Source organism: Petaurus breviceps, unplaced genomic scaffold, assembly GCF_028583685.1.
Source record: "Petaurus breviceps papuanus isolate PSGF00001 unplaced genomic scaffold, PetGlider_PUasm1.0 171, whole genome shotgun sequence".
NCBI classification, from domain to species: Eukaryota; Metazoa; Chordata; class Mammalia; order Diprotodontia; family Petauridae; genus Petaurus; species Petaurus breviceps.
Genome location: NW_027185754.1, coordinates 26,208,132 through 26,221,996, shown reverse-complemented (window position 1 = coordinate 26,221,996; position 13,865 = coordinate 26,208,132). Strand labels below are relative to the sequence as shown.

Genomic DNA, 13,865 nt, shown 5'->3' with positions numbered 1-13,865 from the left:
GGGTTTGTTACTGATCTAGTAATTCAGGGAAGGCTTCATGAAGGAGGTGGCATTTGACTTGGGTTTTATAGGAGGGGTTACAAATCAACAAGTGAACAGGGGAAGTGGAGAAGGCCTTCCAAGGGGGTGGGAAACAGGTTAGCAAAGGCATACAGACAGGGAATTGCAAAGAGGTATTTGGGTAAAGTTTAGCTAGGATACAGTACATAGAAGAGATTAGAGTGAAAGTACCACAAAGTTAAGACGCCATCAGCCCGTAGATCACCTTGAATTACAATCTGTATGAAGGTAATGTGGAGGTGACAAGAGTAAAGAGAAAAGATCAGGGGCCAGAGATGTGGTACAAGGGAATTTAAGAGGACCTGGTAATTTATTAATTATTAGAAATGAAAGACTTCCTCTTTTTGGTAGAGTGTGGAATACAGCATCCACTGTTAGACAAAGCTGGTTGACTTTGTTCAATTATATTTGTTATGAGGAGGGTTTTAATGAAGGGGTAGATAAGTAAAGAACTCTACCCAAAAATGTTGGTGATGTGAAAGCAAAAGGCATCAATAAAACCTTTAATAAAAACCAAGAAAGTGAAGGAGGGAGGACCTTGAGAACACAGAAGATTCAAGTAAGTGACGGGGTCAGAGAGAAATAATGAGGCCTGAAAAGGAAGTCTAGAGATAGGCCAAAAGAAGATAACTTGGTTGATTTAAATCCTGGGAATCATGTTCCTTTGGCTGCTAATTTTGGATTTAAAGAGAAAGGAAGAGCTTAGGATTGTTGATGTTTAGACACTAATAATTATAACAACAACTTAAATTTCTATATTGGTGTTTTGACTTTTTAATTACCCCAACTGCCCTATACATAAAAGATCGGCAGTGCAAGTATAACCATCATTTTTAGGAAACTATAAATTGAGGCCCAAAGACAGGAAATGACTTCATCAAAGTCACATGGCTAGTAAAGTGGCAGAGCTTTTTGAGAGTCAAAGCCAGATTATTTGACTCCAAGACCAGGGTACTTTTTATTACATAATGATGTCATTCTACCAAGGAGAGAATATCATAAAGCAGTCTTTCCTAACTTTTTTTCGGGCTGGGATGCACACGTATTGACTTGGGAGGTAAGCAGGGAAAGGCAGAATAACATAGTAGCAAGAACAATACACTAAGTTGTAGTCCTAGCTATAGAACGGGGCAAGTCACTTCCCATTTATGAGCATGTTTCCTCACCTGCAAGAAAATGGATCTCTCAGGCCCTTTTCTGGTCTCATATTCTGCTTTAAGCTCTCTTGAAATGCTCCGTGAGCCTACGGATGAGAGGTTACACTCTCTGCTGTGCCTCTAGCTTAGCCACCATTGCCTATGCACATGTCCTGCCTTCTACCACCAACCAGAGTGGTCAAATCACTCCTCATAAAACTTTTCTACTAAAGAGAGGAATCTATTCCTAGATAAGAAGCCCTGCCCCCAGCTCAGCAGGTGCTTCTGCTTCATCAATCACAGCTGTCACTTTGGGGGCAATGCTACTGACCTGACCCATGTCAGTAAGTCACCAGACATCACAACAACACTTCCAGTAAGGTCCGGTTAGCTTGGTTTCCCTACTAGTGGCAGACAACTACTGTTTTCAGCAATTCTGAGAATAGCCCAAGGTGACAGTCAGTTAGGCCTACTGGGAGGACCAGGGTGTGAGGAGAGGCATATACTGGTGAAAAGCTTTATTTTGTTTTTCAACTCTAGATAAGGTTTAGAAGAAAAAGAGATAAAATGAGGGGCAGGTCCCTTCCTGCTCTAAAATTCTATGAGCCTATCAACTGGAATTTGCAGACAGGCTGGTAGGATAGAAACAGCACAGGATAAAAGAGAATTAAAAGGCTTGGGCTGAAGTCTTGTGTCTGACTTGTGTGAGCAAAGGCAAAACCAATATCCCTCAATTTCTCTACCAGTAAAATGAATATAATATATCCACAACCTACTTCCCAGGACTGCTATGATAACCAAATGAGAGTAATGTAAAAATCCCACATAACTTGAGAAGTGCTGTATAAATAAAAATAATTATTATTTGGATTAGGGGGTAGATATGGAAGGAGAGTTTGTTTTGGTTTAAGGATGATTCCACCTACCCAGACTCTTGACTAATACAAATTTTCCAGGCAAAAATTGGCATTCCAAGTCAAAAACTGTAGGAGATGAGAGTGTCAGTCAGACTCAATGTATCATATCCTGAATTCTACTCCAGAGGAGAAGCCACAATGAAAAGCAAACAAAGAACATAACCAGTTAGCAAGCTGTGGGAAGAAGCAAGTTAAAATGGTTTGGGGGAGAAATTCTTGTTACTTTCCTTCTGCTTTGAAATAAAATGCTAAAGAGAAAATGGAGAATGGCCAACTAGAAGGGACCTTGGAACACTGAATATTATAGTGGAAAGGGCTATTAGGTCATAAAATATAGAACATAAGTGCTGAAAGGGATTTTAGAAATTATGTGTAGATAGATGAACATGAGTAACTACAACTGTCTTTTAATCAAGTAATAATTTGAGAGCAGCACAGCAGAATTGTAGTAGTATTTACTACTGACCTAAGTGGATGCTTTCTCTAACCTTACATAGCTCTCTTCAGTCCTTTGGACAGTTAAATAAAACTATTTAACAACACTGACAGATGAGTCAGCACCAAGTCATACCATCTTAGGAACTATAGCAACATACTCAAAAAACAATTGATACTCTCAAGATTTCCCTATCTTCTTCAATAGATAACTCTATTAAAGGGAAAACACATGGAAGAACAAGTCTGATACAGCAAAAACAGCCCTAGATTAAAAGTTTGGAAAGCCTGGGCCACTGTGGGTAACTGTGTAATCTTAAGTTACTTTACCTCCATGGGGTTTTACCTCTATGGGGTCCTCAATTTCCTTATGTCTAAAAGGAGAGGTTTTAGACTTCCTGATCTCCAAAGTCCCTTCCAGTTTTAATATTGCTTTATTTTGTTGTTATTCAGTCATATCTGACTCTTCGTGACCCTATTTGGTGTTTTCTTGGTAAAGATTGCCATTTCCTCCTCATTTTACAGATGAGGAAATGGAAGCAAACAGGGTTAAGTGACATCCCCAGGGTCACAAAGCTAGTATGTGTCTGAGGCCGAATTTGAACTCAGGAAGGTGAGTCTTCTTGACTCCAGGCCTGGCACTCTGTGCACTATGGCGCCACCTAGCTTGCTGCCCTTAATATTCTTTAATATATGACGTTATCTAGATATGAGAGTGGCAGTGAGAATAGTGGGGACTGGTTGAGAGACAGGGAAGCTCAGAAGTCATTCATTCCAGAAAGTCTTGTATGAATAGATACAAAGTAAGCAGAACCAAAAAACCAACATATACAATAACCATCAAACTGAACTAAAAGAAAAAAGTACTTTCTAATTGTAATGACCAATCTTCTCCACAGTAAAAGATGAGAAAATACATTTCCCTTCATTCTTTGCAGAAATGTCAAACTACAGAAGTAGAGAGCACTGTATATACTGTTAAAATTGGTTGATATATTGGTTAGTTATACTGAACTGCTTCCTTCCCCCCCCCCCCTTTTCCTTTTTATTTTCCATGGCTTACTGGATAGAGGAAGGATATCTTGGAAATAAAGATGATATAAAAATAACACAGCAATAGCAATTTCTTTAAAAAGTCATCTATGGTGTTTGTTTCAGCAGCACACATACTAAAATTGGAACAATACAGAGAAGATTAGCATGGCCCCTGTCCAAGAATGATAGGAATATTTGTGAAACATTCTATTTTAAAAATATTTTAAAAGTCACCTATGGGTTTGACAACAAAGGTTCTTTGCTGATTCCCTCTCCTCACCACTGACCTAAAATAAAATCCCTTCTGGTATAGTCAGGAATTATCTCTTAAAAGTCCCAGTAATACAAATACCACCAACTAGCTGGGCCTCTAGTCTTAGCATATTCATTAGCATTATTCTCACTGATTAAATTATCATATCAGCAAGTTGACACTTTCAGCTCCTAGGACTGAAACCCAGATGTATTTCCATCAGAGGTAGTAAGAGGTACCAGCACCAGGCAGGTCAAGTTTATTCAATCTACAGAATGGACGCAAGCCTGGAGTTCAAGTCCCGATTCTGATACTTGTTAGTCCTATGACCTTGAACAATTAATTTCCTTTTACTGAGCCTCAGTTTTTCATCTGTATGAGGAGGTAGGATTAGATGCTCTCTAAGGCCTCATCCAGTTCCAACATCCTATGTTCTGTTTTCTGGAGTTCTCTAGTCTAAGGTTCCTTTGAACTCTACTACATTTCTTTCCCCATAGCATCATATTAGTTTAGCAGAATGACCGTACACCACAGCAAATGTGCTAGCCACATGAACGATTAAACAATAAACATTTATCGAGTGCTTATTTTATGCAAACACGGGGGATACAAAGACAAAACAACTACTGCCAATTTCCAACCTGAAGGAGCTTATTACATTCTGAGGGAGAAACAAGTACTACTATAACTACATTTATATTTCATATAAATGAATATAAAATAAACCCAAGGTTAATTATTTTGGAAGAGGAAGTACTGGGGGGTGAGTGGGGGTGGTACAGAAGCAGGAAAGGCTTCCTGAATGAACTGATGCTTGAGCTTTAAAGGAAGAAATGAATTCTAAAACTGATTTAAAAAGGAGTGCACACAAGTCTGTACAGTGGTAGGAAGACTTAAAGTAGACAATAGATATCCTTGTTTGATAGACCTAATGAATCAGCAAGCCCTTAGTAAACACCTACTATGATGTCAGGCAGACACTGTGTTAAGAGCTGAGGATACAAACAGAAAGAATGAAATAATCATTACTTTTAAGAACTTTATATAAAGAATAAATAATTAGAACATAAAGTTAAAGATATATGGTAGTTTGAGAGGGAAGGCACCAGCAACTGGGTAGCATCAGAAAAGAGTTCATGGAGAAGGTGGCACTTGAATTCCATTTTGAAGGAAGAGAGGGATTCTGTGAAGGGGAGATTAAGAGGAATTGAATTCCAGGGATGGGGGATGGCCAGTACAAAGGGATGAAGATAGGACAAATAATGTTGTGTGAGGATAACAGAAAAAAAGGGTAGTTGGGCTGGATCTCAGAATACATGGGAGAGACCACATACAATAAGGCTGGAAAGATAGGTTGGGGCCAGGTTGTAAAGAGCTTTAAAAGATAAGCAGAGGAGGTTAATATCTGATCCTATAAGTAATAGAGAGCCACTAGAGCTGATAGAATAGGGGAGTGATACAGTAAGATCTGCATTTAAGGGAAATCACTTTGGCAACACAGTGTGTCAGATGGACTGGAGTGGGGAGCAATTTAAGGTAGGGAGTCCAATTAGGAGGCAGTTGCAATAATCTGGCTGAGAGGTGATAAAGGTCTGAATGAAGGTGGTAATTGTGAGTAAAGAGAAAGGGCCCTGATGTGAGTTTCGTGGCTATAGAAATGAAAAAATCTGGAAACTGATTGGCTATGTATGGTGAGAGAGAACTGAGTTCAGGAAACATCCACATCTTTATGCCTCCCTTCCCTGACTGGTGAGTTCCTGCCTTGGGAGGCATTTGGAAGAAGTGTCCAAAACATTCGTACTCACTTGTAAGCTGGCTCCCATCCTGATTTCCACAAATTCCATCTCCATTCCAGCTGACTCCTGATGGTGGGGATGCTCACACCCTGTGGGCCCTTCCATAGATTTTTACCTTCCCCCTCTTCCTTTCAGTTCCCTTTTGTGTACTGTCTTCTCCCTACAGAATATAAGCTTCTTGAGGGTAGGGACTGTCTTTCATTTTACTTATATCTCTATTCCCAACACTTAGTACAATGCCTGGCACACAATAAGGCTTAATAAATACTTTATCTAATATAATCTGATCTTGCATAATTTCAAATTGAAAACCAAAATTCTGGAACAAATTCACAGTTCTCTCAATAGTGTTATCAATGTACTGCCTTCCCACAGCACCCCTTAACATCAATGATTCCTTTTTTTATCATATTTGCAAATTTGTATGTTGAGAAAGGTGAGGTCTAAAATAATTTTAATGGGCATTTCTTTTACTTTTGGTGTTTTGAGTATGTTGACACTTCTACATTGCAATTTTTCTTGGGCAGCTATATGGTACAATATATGAATATATGAATGCTGAGCCTGAGTTCAGGAAGATTGGAATTCAATCTAGCTTGAGACACTTACAATGTGACCCTGGGAAAGTCACTTAACCTCTCTTTATCTCAGTTTCCTCAACTTTATACTGGGGATAAAAATAGCACCTACCTCACATGAATGTTGTGAGGCTCAAACTGATTGTAATGTTTATTAAAAAACTTAGCACAGGGGGGCGGAGTAAAAGCATGACCTCCCCATGGCTCCAGCTTCCACCTTCCCCAATCCATGTAAAAAGAGGACTCTAAACAAACTTTGGAGCTGCAGAACCCACAAAATGACACAGAGAAGCTAACCTCCCACTGAGGACAGCCCAGCAGGCCAGCAGGAATCGGCTAGCACAGCACTCTGGGAGCCAAGCCCAGCCCCAAGCCGAGGCTTTAGCCGCAGGGCGGGCCTGACCGGACTCCAGATCAGCAGCAACTGTGGCCATTTCCAGATTTATCAACACACAAATGTGAAGGGCAAAGTGAGAGGTCAGTGCAGTCTGGACTTTGGGACCAATAAGTGAGAGTGTGTGGCTTTTGCCCCTGGGGTGAGAAGCTGCTGAGGTGCCAGCAAAGCCAGCCAGAACCACGTGGCAGCTTCAGCTCCTGGCCTGCAGAGTGTAGGAGGACCAAGCACCAGTCTGAGGGGTAATCGCTCTTGCTTTAACCTGCTTGTATCTGGATTGCAGTGTAGGGTGGAGGTCCTGGGGTGTGTGTCCAGCTTGCCAGAGTGTGTGGAGGCTTCAGAGAGGGCACCCATCTAATACCTCCGGCAACTGAGAAAACCCCAGCGTTTGGGATGAAAGCTCCCCAGTCTGGTGGCAGAGTCCTACTGTGGCAAAAAGCCCAGGGGTCAAGTGACTGAGGGGCAATATGACCAGGCAAAGGAAACAAAGCAGACAGAAGATTCCAACATTAGACTCCTATTTTGGGGACAAAAAGGAGCAAAGCATGGAACAGGAGGAAGACAGTAAAGTCAGAACTCCTGTACCAAAAGCTTCAAAGGAAAATACCAGCTGGTTACAGACCATAGAGGACCTTAAGAAGCAGATAAGAGACGTGGAGGAAAAATTGGGAAGAGAAATGAGAACAATGCAAGAAAATTATGAAATGAGAGTCAACAGCTTGACTGAGGAAAATAACACCTTGAAAAATAGACTAACTTAAATGGCAAAAGAGGCTCAAAAAGGCAATGAGGAGAAGAATGCCTTAAAAAGTCAGATTTGCCAGATGCAAAAAGAATCTCAAAAGCTCAATGAGGAGAATCATGGCTTCGGAATTAGACTGGAGTAAATGGAAGCTAATGACTTTATGAGAAATCAAGATGCTGTTAAACAGATCCAAACAAATGAAAGAATAGAAGGCAATGTGAAATATCTCATGGGAAAAACCACTGACCTGGAAAATAGATCCAGGAGAGATCATTTAAAAATTGTTGGACTACCTGAAAGCCATGATCAAAGTAAGAACCTAGAAATCATCCTCCAGGAAGTTCTCAAAGAAAACTGTCCTGATGTTTTAGAAGCAGAGGGCAAAATAGAGGTTGAAAGAATCCACTGATCACCTCCTGAAAAAGATCCCAAAAAGAAAACTCCTAGGAATATTATAGCCAGGTTCTGGAATTCCCAGATTAAGGAGAGAATATTACAAGCAGCCAGGAAGAAACAATTTGAATATTGTGGAAACACAATCAGGATAACCCAGGATCTGGCAGCTTCTACACTGAGGGATCGAAGGGCTTGGAATATGAAATTCCAGAGGGCAAAGGAGCTGGGATTAAAACCAAGAGTCACCTACCCAGCAAAACTGAGTATCATGTTTCAGGGGAAAATCTAGTCATTCAGTGGAATAGAGGACTTTCAAGCATTCTTGCTGAAAAAACCAGAGTTGAACAGAAAATTTGACATTCAGACACAAGAAGCATGAGAAGGTAAACAGGGAAAAGAAATCATAAGGAACTTATCAAAGTTGAACTATTAATATTCCTACATGGAAAAACAATAATTGTAACTTATGAAACTTTTCTCAGTAGTTGAAGGGAATAGAAATATAAATGTACATATATGAGGGTATATGGGCATATGAATACATATGTGAATGTGTGTATATATGTTTACAGGTATACATAGAGGGCACAGGACCAATTTAACAGGAAGGGATGATACTTAAAAGGTGAAATTAAGAGGTGAGAGAGGAATATAATGAGAGGAGATGGGGAGAGACAGAATGGGGTAAACTATCTCCTACAGAAGAGGCAAGGGGAAATGGTTACAATGGAGGGGAAGAATAGGAAGGCAAAAGGGAATGGGTCAACCTTATTCCCATTTAATTTGGCTTGAGGAGGGAATGAAATACACACTAAATAGGGTATCTCACCCTCCAGGAGAGTAGGGGGGAAGGGGATGAGAGGGGGGATGATGGAAGGGAGGGCAGGCTCAAATATGTGTGTGTGTGTGTATACTATTATCAATACTATTTTACATGTAATTGATAAATAAGATATACAGGCACTGAGCATAGAGATCCACTGGAAAAGTCAAAAGGGGTATGGGAGAAAATATGGGAGAGAGCAGACTGGAGGAGGGGATATCCTGTGGGACTGCTATTTTGGGGGGGTGGGTAGGGAAAAAATGGGGAGAAAATTTGTAACTCAAAATCTGGCGGAAATGAATGATGTAAATCAGAAGTTAATAAAGCATTTGAAAAAAAAAACTTAGCACAGTGCCTGACACAAAGTAGGTATAATGCAAATAAATGCTTATTCCCTTTTCTTTCCTTCCTTCTTATGAATTATGTTCACATATTTTTGAACATGTACTTTACTGGGAAATGTTTCTTGTATATTATTTATCTCAATTCCCTATATATTTTGGATATCAGATTTTTATTGATATTTAATGCAAATATTTTCCCATTTCTCTTCTAATTTTCTCTTCATTTATTTTATTCATGCAAAAACTTTTAATTTTTTGTAATGGGCAGGAATTGTGAGTTGTATCCCTAGTGCTCAGCACAATACACATTGTGATGTCTGGTGACTTACTGACATTGTAAAAGCTTAAAAGTATTTGTTGACTAAAGTAAAATTTTTCTATTTTCTCTTTTATGAGCTCCTCTACTCCTTAAGCATCCTAAGCATGTTTTTCTTTTCTAACTGTGTTATGATTTGACTATTTATATTTCAGTCACATATGCAGTTTAAGTTTATTGTGGCATATGGCTTAATAATATGATAATTGGTTATATTTTTAAATAGTATATATCATTATATAACAGACAGCATTACATATAACATTAAATAACATATAGTGACACTCCATATGATCTAATTTCTGTCAAACTGCTTTTCTTATAAAATACTCTTCTTACAACAGCTCAATGTAAACTTTTTCAAAGCAGAGGCTATTCCTAACACAGACGCTGTTTCTAACACAGACTTCTAATATATATGTGTTTATAAACCTTTGCTGCCCTGTGCTGAGGAAGCACTGACTAAGCCATCTTTCTAAGGTTTCTTCAAACACTTTACTCTATGATCCTATAAATAAGGTAATAAAAATACTATCACTTCTCTTTTGAGCAGAGGCTCATAAAAGGTAAATGAAATGTCCAAGGTCACACAGCTAAAAGTATCACAATTAGGAATCAAAATTCCAGGGTCACAGAACCACAGGATTTCTGTCAAGCAAGCAAACGAGCCTGTTAGACCTTTGTCTTATGCCAAGCATGGTGCAGAGCACTGGGTGTACATGAAAGTTAAGGTTTTGGTGCTAGAAAGAGAAACAAAAATGAAGAGAAAGAAATGGGTTGCACAATGTTACACAGTAAATCAGAGGCTGAGACAGAACTAGAAGCTAGAACTCCTAACTTCTAGGCTTCAGTTCTTTCTACTATGCCCTTGGCTGCCTTCTAGCAAATATGGTCCTAGCAGCTTAAAAATCTATGGGTTATGCATTCAAATGACAATCATCAAGAATTTATTAAGCACCCACTATATTATGGAAACTAAGTTCAATACTGGAGATACAAATACAAAAGTGAGTTTCTTAGTCATCATGTCCACAGAAGAACATACAAAATAAATAATGATGAGAGTGTGGGATTCTTGGGATCCTTGAATTTATTTTTTTAGTATTTTAATTATTGTATTTTAATACTTGGTTTCCTTTATAATACTATATATTTTATTTATTCAGAAAAAGTGCTCTTGAGAAGGGCTCTTTATACTTCTCCAGACTGTCAAAGGGGTACATCACACACACACACACACACACACACACACACACACACACACACACAGAAGAACCTCTGAACTAGGGGAATCAGGAAAGGTCTTTTGAAGAAGATGGAATTTGGGCTGGCCCTTGAAGGGGATCAAGAAAATCCAAGAGATGGGGGGGGGGCGGTTTAAGAAGGGAGAGTATCCTAGGTAAGGGGGACAGTTTGTGTAAAAGCAAACGGCTTGGGGGTGAGGCAGGCCATGATAGAATATCTCGTAGCATGGAGGGCAGGTTGGTTGAGTTAAAGAGTATGGGAAGGAGAGTAATGGTCAATTTAGAAAAGTATGCTGAGAAACCAGAACTTTCCCTAAACTCTTCTTGAAACTTCACCAGATAACACTCATCTAATCACCAACTGATAGATAAATTCAGCATACAATGTTTAGAACAAAGCAAACATGGCTTTGTAGTTGCATCACACATACCAACAAGATCATAAACCAGAGTCTATCTGGCTTAACTGATGTACAAACTGCAAGGAAAGAAACAACCACTGTATCCCCCAAAGTAGCCACCGTATCCCAGAAGGCAGCCAAAAACTGAGATGGGTAAAGGACTCAGAAATACTTTTTTTCAGGATAAAGAGAATAAATAGACACACTAGATTTTAAGTCAGGATCTTGTTTCAAATCTCTTCTCTGCTAATTAACACCTGCATCACTTGAGTAGGTTGCTTCTCCTTTCTGTGCCTTGGTTTCCTCATTTATAAAATGTGGTAGTTGAACAAGGGATTAAAATGGCTTCCTGGTCTTGCCACTCTACATCCTTAAGAGTTCAATTTATAAGGTAGACCATCTGGTGCAAAGTACAGACAGGTCTCCTTTGTGACCTTTTGCAGATCTCAACATAAAGTGATTTTTACATAATGCGAATTTGCCCACAGATGTGGAGAAGGGAGGAAGAGAGGAAGGGGGCCAAGTCCGTGGAGGGAGGGGGCTGGCACACACTTCAAGGACATGTGGGAGAACTGGTGACAAAGGGCATGGGTGTGTGTGTGTGTGTGTGTGTGTGTGTGTGTGCGTGTGTGTGTGTGTGCGTGTGTGTGTGTGTGTGTGTGTGTGTGTGTGTGTGTGTGTGTGTGTAAAAGACAGCACTGCAGACCTACAGAAGAGAAGCGACAGGTGTGGGTAGATGGAACAAAGTTCTCCTCCTGCTGGAGGTCTCCAGCCACTATCCCCTTTTCCTAGGGGTGGCACTGTCTCTGTGTGTCCACTCTCGCTTTCACTTGGAGGTTTTTTGTTTTTGTTGTTTTTGTGGAAGAGGAGATGGGGAGCTATCGAGCACTGAGCTAAAGAGCAGGATTGGAGAGAGAGTGCATAGTACTATATAGTAAAGCTACCATAGCCGTTTTGGGGAATGCAGATTTCTTTCAGAATTCTTTACATAAAATTGTATTTGTGTAATGGAACTTTAATGTAAAGAAAGAACTATCTGTAGTTCTATAAGGTTCCTCTGACAACCTCTAAAATCTCTTCCAGTCCTAAACTCTATGATCCTAAAATGTAATTTGGGAGTGAAAAGAGGGATGACATTAACAGAAAAGGACCATAAACCTGCTCTTAAAAGAAAAGCTAAATCCTTGTTCTAAATTCCTGACCTGCCATTGAAGGCCTACAATTTGGCCCCTTCATGAACAGTATACATTCCAGATTTATAAGAGGCTCTATAATTTTATCTTTCTCTTTTCTTTATGAATTGGCTCAGGTCACCCTCTAAGCTCAAAGCAGACTTCCTCTTCATCCTTTTCTACTAAAAATTCTTTTTTACTTTGAAAATCCATCTCTTGTGCTTTTTTCCATGAAGCCCTGTCCTGATCTTCACCCTTCTTTTCTCCTCCCCTAACCTTTGTACGTACCTCTCTTTTACCTTTATCACATTCCTTCTGGTATACATGTTGTATCTACCCTAAAAAAAACTCTTCTAAGGACAGGAATGGTGTCAGCCACATTGCACACAGTAGGAGTTTAATACATTCTTGTTGAATTGAAAACATTACATAATATACCATTTTGTTTCAAATGTTAAAAGCTTTCATTTCTACAGTGCTTTTTGATCGACAAAACAATTTCTTAAAAATCTTATGAAGATACTATAAATTTAACAAAATGCCCAGAGATGTCAAAACTGAGCACCGAGGCAAGAACTGACTTCTTAAGATCAAATAACTAGGAAGTGACAGAACCAGGATTTGAACATAGGTCTTCTGGATAGTGTCCACTGATCATCAAAAAGATTTAACTTTGAGAAGCCTCAATCTTTGGATTCTAGTAATTGTCCTATGCATTTGGAAATCCCCCAAAAGAATCAGCCAAACCTGTTTTGTTTGCAGTTTCAACCGGTACCTGAGTAAATTTGTGGCTGCTTGTTATTCCTTTTACAGATACAAACAATTCAACCTGGTTTTCAAGTTTAGGCATTACAGGTTAATTACAGGTCGTTAACTGCGTTCATAGCCATCATAGCCACAGGGAAACTTCACTGTATTAAAATGAGGAATTACTGGACTGGTTGTTTTTTTTGAGTGTGTGCGCAGAACTGCTATTCTATGCTTCATGTTTAAACTTTTTATGCACTGAGGTCTCTTTCAGACCTAAGAGTATGTGTTTTAACATTATATGAATTGAAATATAAAATGGACAATTTTTGATTAGATGAAATTAAAAAGATTTTGCCCAAACAAAACCAATGAAACTAAAATTAAAAGGAAAATAGGCAACCAGGGTAACACATATTCTAAGTTTCTCTTATAAAAGTTTCACTTTCAAGATACATAAGAAACTTGTTCACATTTACAAGAGTAAGAGCCATTCTCCAATGGATAAATGGTTAAAGGACACAAGAGGCAGTTTTCAAAGAAGAAATCCAAGCTATCAACAACTACATTAAAAAGCTCCAAATAAGTAATAATTAGAGAACTGCAAATTAAATGAACTCCTAAGTCACACCTGAGAGTCATAAGATTGGTAAAGTTGCAAATAGAAAAAAAAGGAAAACAATGAATATTAGAGGGGCTACTGGAAAACAGAAACATTATTAATTCACTGCTAGTGGAACTGTGAAATGGTCCAGCTACTCTGGAAAGCAATCTGAAATTATGCTCTCAAAGTTGCTAAAATGTCCGTACTCTTTTATCCAGCAATCCTCTTTTAGATCAGAGGAAGAAGAAAAGGACCTATATGTGCAAAAGTACTTATGGTGTTTTTTTTTAAGTGGGAAAGAACTAGAAACTAAGGAGGTGTCCATCAATTGGGGAATGACTGAAAAAATTGCAAATTATGGTTTATGAAAGTGATAAAATACTATTGTGCTATAAGAAATGATTAAAGGAAAAGTTAAAAAAAAACTGGGAAGAACTATATGAAGTGATACAGACTGAAGTAAGAAGAA

At 39.0% G+C, this 13,865-nt stretch overlaps 1 protein-coding gene and 1 non-coding gene across 3 annotated transcripts in view; one reads left to right on the top strand and one right to left on the bottom strand.

Moving 5' to 3' along the window:
• Nucleotides 1–13,865, bottom strand: part of NR6A1 (nuclear receptor subfamily 6 group A member 1) — a 251,344-nt gene that overhangs the window by 93,406 nt on the left and 144,073 nt on the right. The gene's annotated exons all lie outside the window — the stretch shown is intronic.
• LOC138157331 (U6 spliceosomal RNA) lies at nt 3,694–3,800 on the top strand. The gene has a single exon (XR_011167367.1). It is a non-coding gene; the product is annotated as a U6 spliceosomal RNA (small nuclear RNA).